Below are 9,837 nucleotides of genomic sequence, written 5' to 3' on the forward strand. Positions count from 1 at the left end.
TCAGGACCAATGAAGAGAAACAACAAAGGGAAGGCAGAATAAAGTTACTGAAGTTTTTGAATCTGTGAGTGCAACAGAGTGATTGTTCATGCTCCCCACCCTAACTCCCCATGTGATGTCTCAGGCTAGACACTGATTGTCTCTGAACCCTCAAGTTTATGGCCTGTCTGACTGGTCGATGGTGTGGGTCGAGACCTATTCTTGTTGATCCCCTATAGGCCTGTTTCTCTCTCTTCCAAGTTGTTCTATGGCGTGTTGTCTGCAGAACTAAACTAGCGTGTGCCACTTGTATCTGCAGGTTTGTCTCTCTGGGTGTGCAAAATAGAGCAAGGCCATAGGCCCCTTCTCTACAACTTCTTTATTCATCACTAAGGAACATTCATGTATTTCAATATTGCCTGACACTTTGTTTTGCTCACTGGGGGGGGAGAAAAGGTAGAAGAACCAGAGTCCGAGAAAGCAGAAAAAAAGAAAAGTTGACTCCCATTTGTTTCAAGGGACTTTAAAATTTTTCTTTTGTTGTAGAAGAGGGAGCTGCCTCTTGAAGAGAGTTTCAGAGACTGTGGCTGGCAGGGCTTCTAGGGGAAGACAGGAAGAGTTGGAGACGGTCTGCTATTGCAGCCTTTAGTTTGGGCGCTGGAGCTTTTCAGGTTTGAAGATATACACCTTAAGGCACGGTGTGGCAGCTCTAAGGCACCAAACTTCTTTCTGGAAGTTCCTGGTCACAGCAGGCTCTGACCAGCCAGCAGATTAAAGCATGGAGAGTGTCTGATTCAGAACATCAGCTGGATCACAAACCCTGTATTCTTCTCATGTGTACTGTGGAAAGCTGCCTTCTAGTAGGGGCCAGGTTGGGGGCTGGATTGCTCTAATTACAGGAAAAGTCAAAGCTATCTATAGTAGAGGTAAGGAGTGCTATGGCTGATGTTAGCCAAATTTACTTTCCTTTTGGAGTGAATGATGAAGAAATAAAAAGATCCGGATTTTGACCTATATAGGGAACAGCATGGCATGTCTAGGGGTTGAACCTCAGATGACATGTGGGTAGGGAGAGCTCTGTCCCCTTTACTTTCTACCTATTCCTATGGCTTAAGTTTCTATGAAGTCAGTGTGAGACATAATGTAGTTTGTCATCATTTGAAACCATTTGCATTAGTCACAATCCAACCGAAACAAAAACAAAAACAAAAAAGGAAGACTGACAGATTTCAAACAGTGGGATGAGAAACCAATGGAACACCACAGAAGCAACTTATACATTAACAAGGAAGGAAGTCGCCGCAGAAGAGACCAAAGGGGAGCTTATTTTGTGGGGTTCCTAACTACAGCTGGCCTTTCTTGCTGTTGAGCCGTAGGTAAGCAGAGTTCAGGCTTCTCAGTGTCCTTGGAGTTAACACTCATCCTCTAATGCTATAAGCTCACTGGAAAGTTGGGGGGAGGGGAGAATAACCTGCAAGGGTCGGTATCTCTGTCTCCTGTCAGAGAACAGAATAGGGGGCAAGAGAAAGACAGGGTGATGAATCCTGTCTGTTAGCCCCCTGGGCAGTAGGAAGGAGAAAAATTCTGTGCACGCGTGTGTGTTGTGCACTGGTGACTGTGAGGGTGCAGGGTAGATGGAACTGAGAGAAATTCTTAACTTTTCTTCCAGAAGAGCTTAAGTTTATGCTGGCTTGATACTCAACATTCAGACCAAGGGATCATATTCAATGTGAATTCATTTCACAGACTTTAATAAACATTAGGCTCTGCCACAGTTCGGAGGGGCTAATCTCAGCCTGGACCCCAGATGAGCAGTAGCAAATAGGTTTTTATCCTAAAATGTGCCATACAATTGAATTAAGAGATGCTTCATTTTAAAATGGAAATGCTAGTACTCACTTTTGTATTATAGCAATCAAGGAAGAATTAATCCCAGAGAAAGCAGATGGATTTAGTTTAATTTATTCATGATGTTGTCACCAGGAGGATAGATAAACTTGTTCACACAGAATACAAATTGGATTAAAGGTTTACTGTAAAAACCAACTCTTGAGAGTTCAAAATGCTTAATTAGCCTTTCTCTCTTTTTCATTTCTGTCTCTTACTTTCTCTCTTTTCGGCCAAAAGAGACAGTACTGAAATGTCATTAAAAAAAAAAAATGTTGATTTTGCAGTATTTCTTTGCCCTTGAGAACAGGAAATACCTAAAATTCTGTGAGTAAGATGGCGCTTATGAAATTTCTCATGTAATTTTTGTAATGAAGTGGATTAACTATGTTCGGGTGAGTATCTATTCCTGGGGACGTTGTCACTCCGAAGCACCAGACCCATTGTCATTTCTTCGAAATGTTCCATCTCCCATATGTTAGACAATTGTACTTAAGGTCAAGGACTGAGAGTAATTGAGTCTGTGCTGGTTTTGGATTTCATACTCCTTATGAATGTGAAACAGATTAAATAGAGGACACTTGAGAAGTAATGAATTCCAACAATAATATCAATTGTTGTAACAAAAAGGCCAAGCAAGTTACCACTCCACAGCATTAAAGTGGTAGTCACATTTATTTTTTCTTTTGAAGGAGAGATACTGGCCTAGATAGGAATAACAGTGAGCTTTTTGATGACCGCCCAAGCTGCCCAAACAGCCTGGCTTACATGGGGAACCCTAGTCTCTGGAATCATGGAATTGGTTTAACAATAATTCACTGAATAATGTCGCACAGAGACCCAACATGGAGTCTGCTGTTCCGGTGCGATCTCCATACTGTTGGGGACAGAAGAGCCCAACTTCTTGGCGGTTAGTCACTCGAAATACTGCTTGATGTTCACACCCATCCTCCCTACCTACAGATAACTAACTTGTTATATTCCAGTCACTTTGTACAGGAAGTGTTTAGCAATATCTAGGAGGAAGAATGTTCATTATCCAGTGGACAGATGATGGCCATCTCTGCCACAGTTATAGGCAATTGCCAACCACGGACAGGAGTGATGCATGAGGTATCACGGGTTAGTGATGTCAGTATGGGGGGCATTAGAACAAGGGAGTCATTGTGTGCCTAGTCTCAACTGTCCTTCTCCTCTCTGTGATGGACATACACTACTCTGTGAACGACTCCCTGGGATTCCTTAAGATAATCAGATTTTTTTTTTCCCTGAAACTGGCACTAGAGGTAGTGCCAGGTGAGAAACACCACTTAGGATTTGATCCTCAACCTCTGCTCTAGGTGCAGTCAGTGACCGCTTCTAGTACAGTAGTCTAGCTCCTCCTAGTCTATTCTTGGCCCCAACTCCCACTGTCTGAGACCGAGAAACTGACTGCCAGTTTCTACCTTCTTTCTCATGACGCCTCATCCCTTTTTCTATCCAGCTCTGGGGAATCACACACGTCCTCTTCCAGTTAGACCCCACAGTTGGCTGCTTCCCTTCTGATGACTGCTTTTGGGCTCTTGTAACACACTTGTGAGGAATATCCCACTGTAAATGTTCTCTGTGGCGTTACTAGGTACAGCCACTGTATTCTTTTCTGTGCTGTTTAGGGCATGGAGTCTGATGGGTGTGAGTTAATGTCTATGTTTGACTTTGATGGGCAAGGCATTTGTGCAAGCATGCAAGCCCTTAAAGCTGTCCAAGGATATTTCTTCACCCATGTAGTAAGTATTGCTCCTGACCTCTAACACTTGTAATGGAGCTTAAATAATGTTCCTATCATGGTAACTGGCACATTGAAAGCACACAATAAACCTTAGCTTTTAAGCTTATGAGTAAAAGGAAACAAAACAAAACAAAACAAAACAAAACAGAACTGGGCACAGCTCTCTAAACTTTCTAATACAGAGACTCCTAGGGAAAGAAGAAAAGCAACATGATTCTATGAGTAAAACATCCATTTAAGAGGGTGTGTGGGTTGTTGGAAAGGTCACAGAATACAAATTGGAGTTGTTTGGACATACTGTCTATGGAGAAGAGCAGATTGTCTGGGACAAAGAGATGAGACAAGGGATTCCAGGGAAAGGGTCAACGGGGAGACATAAGTAAGTGTTGGCTGAAGGGCCATAAGGCGTGCCTGTAGAACAAGTAGAGTAGGCAGAAGTAGTTACAAAAGCTGAGGGCACAGAAGGATAGTTTCTGGCTGTGGGAACTGTCAGCACATTAATGCAAACCCAGAATACCCAGGGAGAAAAGGCCCTTGTGCAAAAGAAAGCAGTCTTGCGGTCCTCCGTTTGCCATGCAGTTTTGCTAAGGCACTTCCAGCAATGCTCCCAGAGCTCTTCTATGACTGAAGACTGACAAATGAATCAGCAGGAAAAGAGTAAAGCTTATCCCTGTGTTTAGAACCACATCCAAGAGAAATATTTGATCATTGCCCAAATTTTAATTGATTTATTATATTTTAACTGTATCTGTTTATTAGAAATGTCATACAGTGCTTCCATCAGTACAATAGGATTTGTATGATATGATGGTTCCACTTGCAGAAGGTTCCGGTGGAAAAAACACTTTGGGAAGATTGGTTACAATGCAACGTGAGCTTGAAAGGTAGTAGGTTTGCAGTTATTGCTCATTAAATAAAATATGCTGTGAATCAACACATTGGCAGTAAGAAATGACACATTTTTCAAAAGTTTAACAAGATAACTACATAGAAACAACAGGCTGCATAATGAAATAATGGATTTGAAACTGCAAAAATGAGATCCAAACATTCGATAGTGCTTTTATTCTCAAAGTACTTTAAGAACCATATCAAGAGTTGCCATTAAGTTATGACTCAGAATTTTAATTTTATGAAGAAGGGAATGTCAGGTATTTTATTGTTTGATTTATATCTCAGTAAACTATGGTGTAGTCAGTGAGGAGGGAAAGTTAAAATCCAAAGCAGACTTCAGTCTGCCTTTGATGGTGTCGCATTTGGTTGGAATGTAAACATCCGAGTTTAAAGGTCTTCGTGAATACATCATTCTCTGTATAATAGCAGATACAGGTTTCCAGAGGTTTGCTCCCCCCCCCCCTTGGGCCACAGAGAAAAGAGGACCACCACCACCCCATGTTGTCTCATTTTCTCTTCATCTGTAGACTGCATCGGTACTACGGGGACAACACATAAAGTTGCATGGGGTAAAACTAGACGGAGGACACCCTACATTCAGAGGACATTGTCGAAGGTCCTGGTGGCCATATTTTGTATGTCGAGATAGAACTTTAGTCATTTTCAGTGAGTGACTCTTGCTGCCTTGTCTTTGAGTAATGACTAGATTAAAAACTTTCTCTTATAACAGCCCATTCTTCAAAAATATTGTGGATATCAATTTAGAGACAGATACATAGACTCTTTTAGTCAGAATAGAACGACCAGTGATCCAGTCTTAATTCTACAAATGTTGCAGTAATATTTGATTTACCACCAATTCACAAGCTCTTCTTTAAAAGAACTTACGTTATTATTTAGAACTCTTGTGCTAATTTCCTCCACCTCAGTGTTTTCAATATTCAAGTAAAAGTTTCCCAAGAAAGTGGAAAATTAAACATGTGCCTAGACAAGCCTGCTGCTTCTTATGGGATAAACCAAGGCACAAAGCCATAACTGAAGACAGAACGAGCCCCTTCTAAATATGCCAACACGCTGGGATTCGAGTTGTCAGCGATTACCCCTGGAAAGTAAATTCAATTTCAAATAGCTTCCCTGAGTATCCTAAAAGGCTGAACTACATTTGGCACCGCCGATTCAAAAATTAATTTGCGGCTTATTCAAATTACTGTACATGAGGAGAAAATGCTTCAGTAAATGAGTGCAAACCAATTTTCTAATGTTTCTCATTTGCCTAATTGCTTTCCCAAGGAATAAATGTAAACAAACATAAAGTTCATGGAAGATATAAAAACCTGCCTATGATTATAGCTTTTCCTCCCAGGATTTCATAGGGTGATTGCTTCTTTCTTGCATCCCCTATGAATAATGCTTTGCTGTCCGTAAGGATGCTACAAAACAGCCACCCATCCCCTGTGTTTTCTTTCCTCTACTCTGTTCTCTCAAACCCCCTTTGCTCTCTCCCTCCTCCACATCCTTCCCTCCTTCTTTGCCTTCCCTCCTCTGCCTTTCCTAGCTAAACAAAACAACCTTTATTTTCTGCATACAGCAGATGGTGGGTTCAAAGATAGGCTGTAACCAGCACCAAAAAAAAAAAAAAAAAAAAAAATGGCTTTTTGACATTAGCGTTCAAGGCAGAGGAAGATGGAGAATGTTGAAGAAACAATAAATCTATTAGTCTGGCTGAGTGGAAAGAAAGAGAGAAAGGTGTTGGTCAGACTGTGAAAGCCCACGAGTTCTGGGTTGTCCTTTAATTTTGGCTGCAGTAGAGAACTATCAGTGGTCTATAAATCACAACACATGCTTTAGGGTAATTTGGAAACATAAACATGAATTAAATTATAGGTTCATCTGGACTAACAGACATCAACAATAAAAGTGACTTAAATAAGATTAAAGTTTATTTCTCAGTTTAGTGACAATTAAGTCTTGAGCAGCACAGACTAGTGGCTTGGCTCCACAGAGTCTGGGCTCCATATCCTTCTAGTTTGTTGCCTCTTCATTCTTGTCCACAAAGTCCACAATAGTTGGCCTCTACTTCCACATACCTGCTGCAGACAAGTGGAGCAGAAAGGGCAAGGTCTCAGCTGAAATATACATTCTATTAGGATAAAACAGAATATTAGGGATCAAGTGCCACACGCAATTAACTGGAAAGTAGTCTGAGAAGTGCTGGTGTGTGTTATAATAGGACATCTGGCTTTGTTGATTTAAATCCCCTCCCTATCTTAATACTAGCTCACATCTTCTGAGCTGTGTGTTCCCCAGTCCTAAGGGACAAAATTAGATTGTTGTATGCAGAGATGCAAGATGATGGAGACATAATGTACACAGTGTCAAGAGAATTGGGTTTAAATCTCAGCATACAGATGCACAGTATTATGTTATGGTTTGCATATGAAATGTACCCTCTTCCTAAAAATATAAGGCTTAGCATTGAAAGCTTAATTTTTAGCCGATAGAGCTATTTTGGGAAGTTCTCCTCCATCTAGAAGATACAACTTGGCTGGAGGAAGTAGGCTAGGAAGAATGGGTCCTTAAGAATGTTTGTTCTTCTTTCCCCTCTTTTCCCCTCTCCTCCACTTCCCTTTCCACTCCCTGTTTTTGCTTTCCCCCTCCTCCCCTCCGCTCCTCTTCTATCCTCTGATTTTTCTGCTTTTCTCTTCTTCCCTTTCCTTTCCTTCTACCCCCTCTCCTCCTTTATCTTTCTCCTTCGTGAGCTGAAGAAACTACTGTGTACCCGCTTCCACTTAAGTGCTTGGGGCCTAGCAACCATAGAGTGATTCCCCTGAAACCAGGACCCTAAAGAAATCCTTTTTCCTTTGTCAGGCTTTGTTTATTGTTCTTGATGAAAAGTGAACTAACACCACAAGTCCCCTAAATCTAGGGAGTGTTGGTTGTATTGCTATTGGTGGGATTATGCATAACAGTTGTTAACCATAAGAATTTAAAAGGCAAAAGGTGCCTTTTTTTGTTTCGCTGCTAAGATCATCTACATAAAGGTGCATATTCTGTAAATATGTTGATACTTTGGTAAAATAATAGACCAGTGTAACAAGGGAACAAGTATCAAAGGATAGAATTGTGATCTTGGTTTACATCTTTCTAGCCAGCTCCTGGAACATGATAGGCCCAACACATCTTGGTTTGGTTTATATTTTATCTAACAAGTTTTACCTCAAACCACCATTTTCAAATGTTTTGAGGGAAATTATTTCTGTTAGTTGGAGTCTTTCCAAAACTTTCTCATCTCATTTCTCTTAACTCACTATGGTGGCTACACAGTAGAGAACAAAAACACAGGTTTAAATAAAACTCATGTTCTCCCATTGTCAGGGAGAACTCTGGAAGTCCAGCTCTTTAGATGTGTAAATTTTTTTTATGTGTAGCTATTTAAACTGTAGTTTCCATTCTTTCTAAATCATTGTCATACTGACTATTCAGTGATGGGTTTTGCCAAGAGAATGAGTATTGGGATGACTAGAATACTACAATGGCCTTCAAATTTCATTTTCTTGAAATGGAAGGGAATTCACTTCTCATTGTAAGTATCAGAAAACAAGCTGGGCAGACTTCTTTGGAGAGTTTTATTGAAAGTCTTCGGCTAGAAAGCTAGAATCGGTTTTGAGGACATTTCTTATCAGGCACCTTTAGATCTCCGAGATGGCTTCTTTTTCTTTTCCCACGGAGAGAGGAGGAAGATAGGAACATGGAAACACTCTGGCTCTTACTAGCTTGTTTTCTTCTCTATCCCGAAGGCCCCAAACTGGGAGTAGAAATCAAAACTCCCGGACTGTCTTGGGGAAAGCTCTTGGGGCCTGGGGCTTGCTCTTTGATTTTCAGATGGGGTGTGGCTGCCAGTTCCTCGCTGCCACACCTATCAAGTCCTTGTGCTACTGGGGTTAGTTAACTGGGTGAAGCTTTGACATAGCTTTATTTCAGGACCCAAAGGTAAGATCTGTGCAGAAGTTATGAAGCTGCTTGGTGACAGGGACCAGTTTCTTCTCAGCAGATATTGTGGTCAGATTCCTAAGGGCTGGGTGAGATCAACAGTCATGGTCTCTAGAGAGAACAGAGGATCAACAAGGTCACCTCTTTGAGAGGGAGACTAGGAAGGGAGAACATTAAAAAGAAACAAGAAACTTTGACTTGAAAGAAACGGCTTCCATTTGGAACAGAGATTTTTTTTTCCTTTGCCCTAATAGTGGTCCTATAGAAAGACTACATGGCAATGCACAAGGGGTTGTTATGTAAACATTTCAGGGTTGTTACAAGAGTTTCTACTTGCCTAGAGCAAATACTGGTGTTTATTGGTGCTTAAGCTATATGCTATTTAGGTCAAAGGATTCATTATCACAAACTCTGTTTTACAGAAAGGAATTCACAATTGATCCTGTAATTTTGTGAATTTTTCCACAACTTGATGAATTTTTCTTTTTCTACCAGGTAAGGATAGAGAATTTAAGCTCTCTTAGAGAAGTCCAACTACATGAACACTTCTCAAAGAAGTTGGAAGCTCCTGAAGAGGTCATGAACATTCTGTGCAAGGAACAGAAAATGCCTACTGCCAACCGAAGGTAGAGCCTGGAGGCAGAGCCCCGCCGCTGCTGGCTCCATCTGCTGTGTGCCTGCTGTTTAGTTTGGCAAAGGATGTCTCCTTTGCAGGAGGGAAATGGTTTCTACATTGGGCTGCAGAGTCAGAGGATGTGGACTCAGAAGGAGAACTGGGTTGTTCTGGCTAAATACATTTGCTTTATTTCCGTGGGACCTCCCCAAACACATTGATATTTTTGTAAGAATGAAATAAAGGCAGCAGTGACAAAGACGACATTATCACTGCTGCCCGGGTTGGCATACTGTACAGTGTTTATTTGTTAATGAATAAGAAATGTTCCAAGTAAGTCATTTAGCAAATCTCCCTGATACAGAACCACCTCTTTCTACTCATTAGTAGAGTGGGCAATGCATTTTACATCTTCTACATTATTAGGAAAGAATAATTCCATATGACCCAGAGGTGCTGTTTTGGAGGAACAGCTTTGCCCTGTAACTAAATGTGTATGTAAATGACCCATAATGTAGAGAAGTAGTCAGGAATATGGATTTACAACATCTATTCCAGCCTTTGGTTGCGCATGTATTAACAGTGCTGTTGAACACCACCATTGGGTCTAGCACTGAGAGTGATCGGGGTCTTTCAATAGATGGTTGTCCCACTAGTGTGGAAAAATTGAACAATGCATTACAATGGGGAAAATGTCAAACATATG

The sequence above is a fragment of the Mus pahari genome, chromosome 12 (genome assembly GCF_900095145.1).
Source record: "Mus pahari chromosome 12, PAHARI_EIJ_v1.1, whole genome shotgun sequence".
In the NCBI taxonomy this organism is placed as follows: Eukaryota; Metazoa; Chordata; class Mammalia; order Rodentia; family Muridae; genus Mus; species Mus pahari.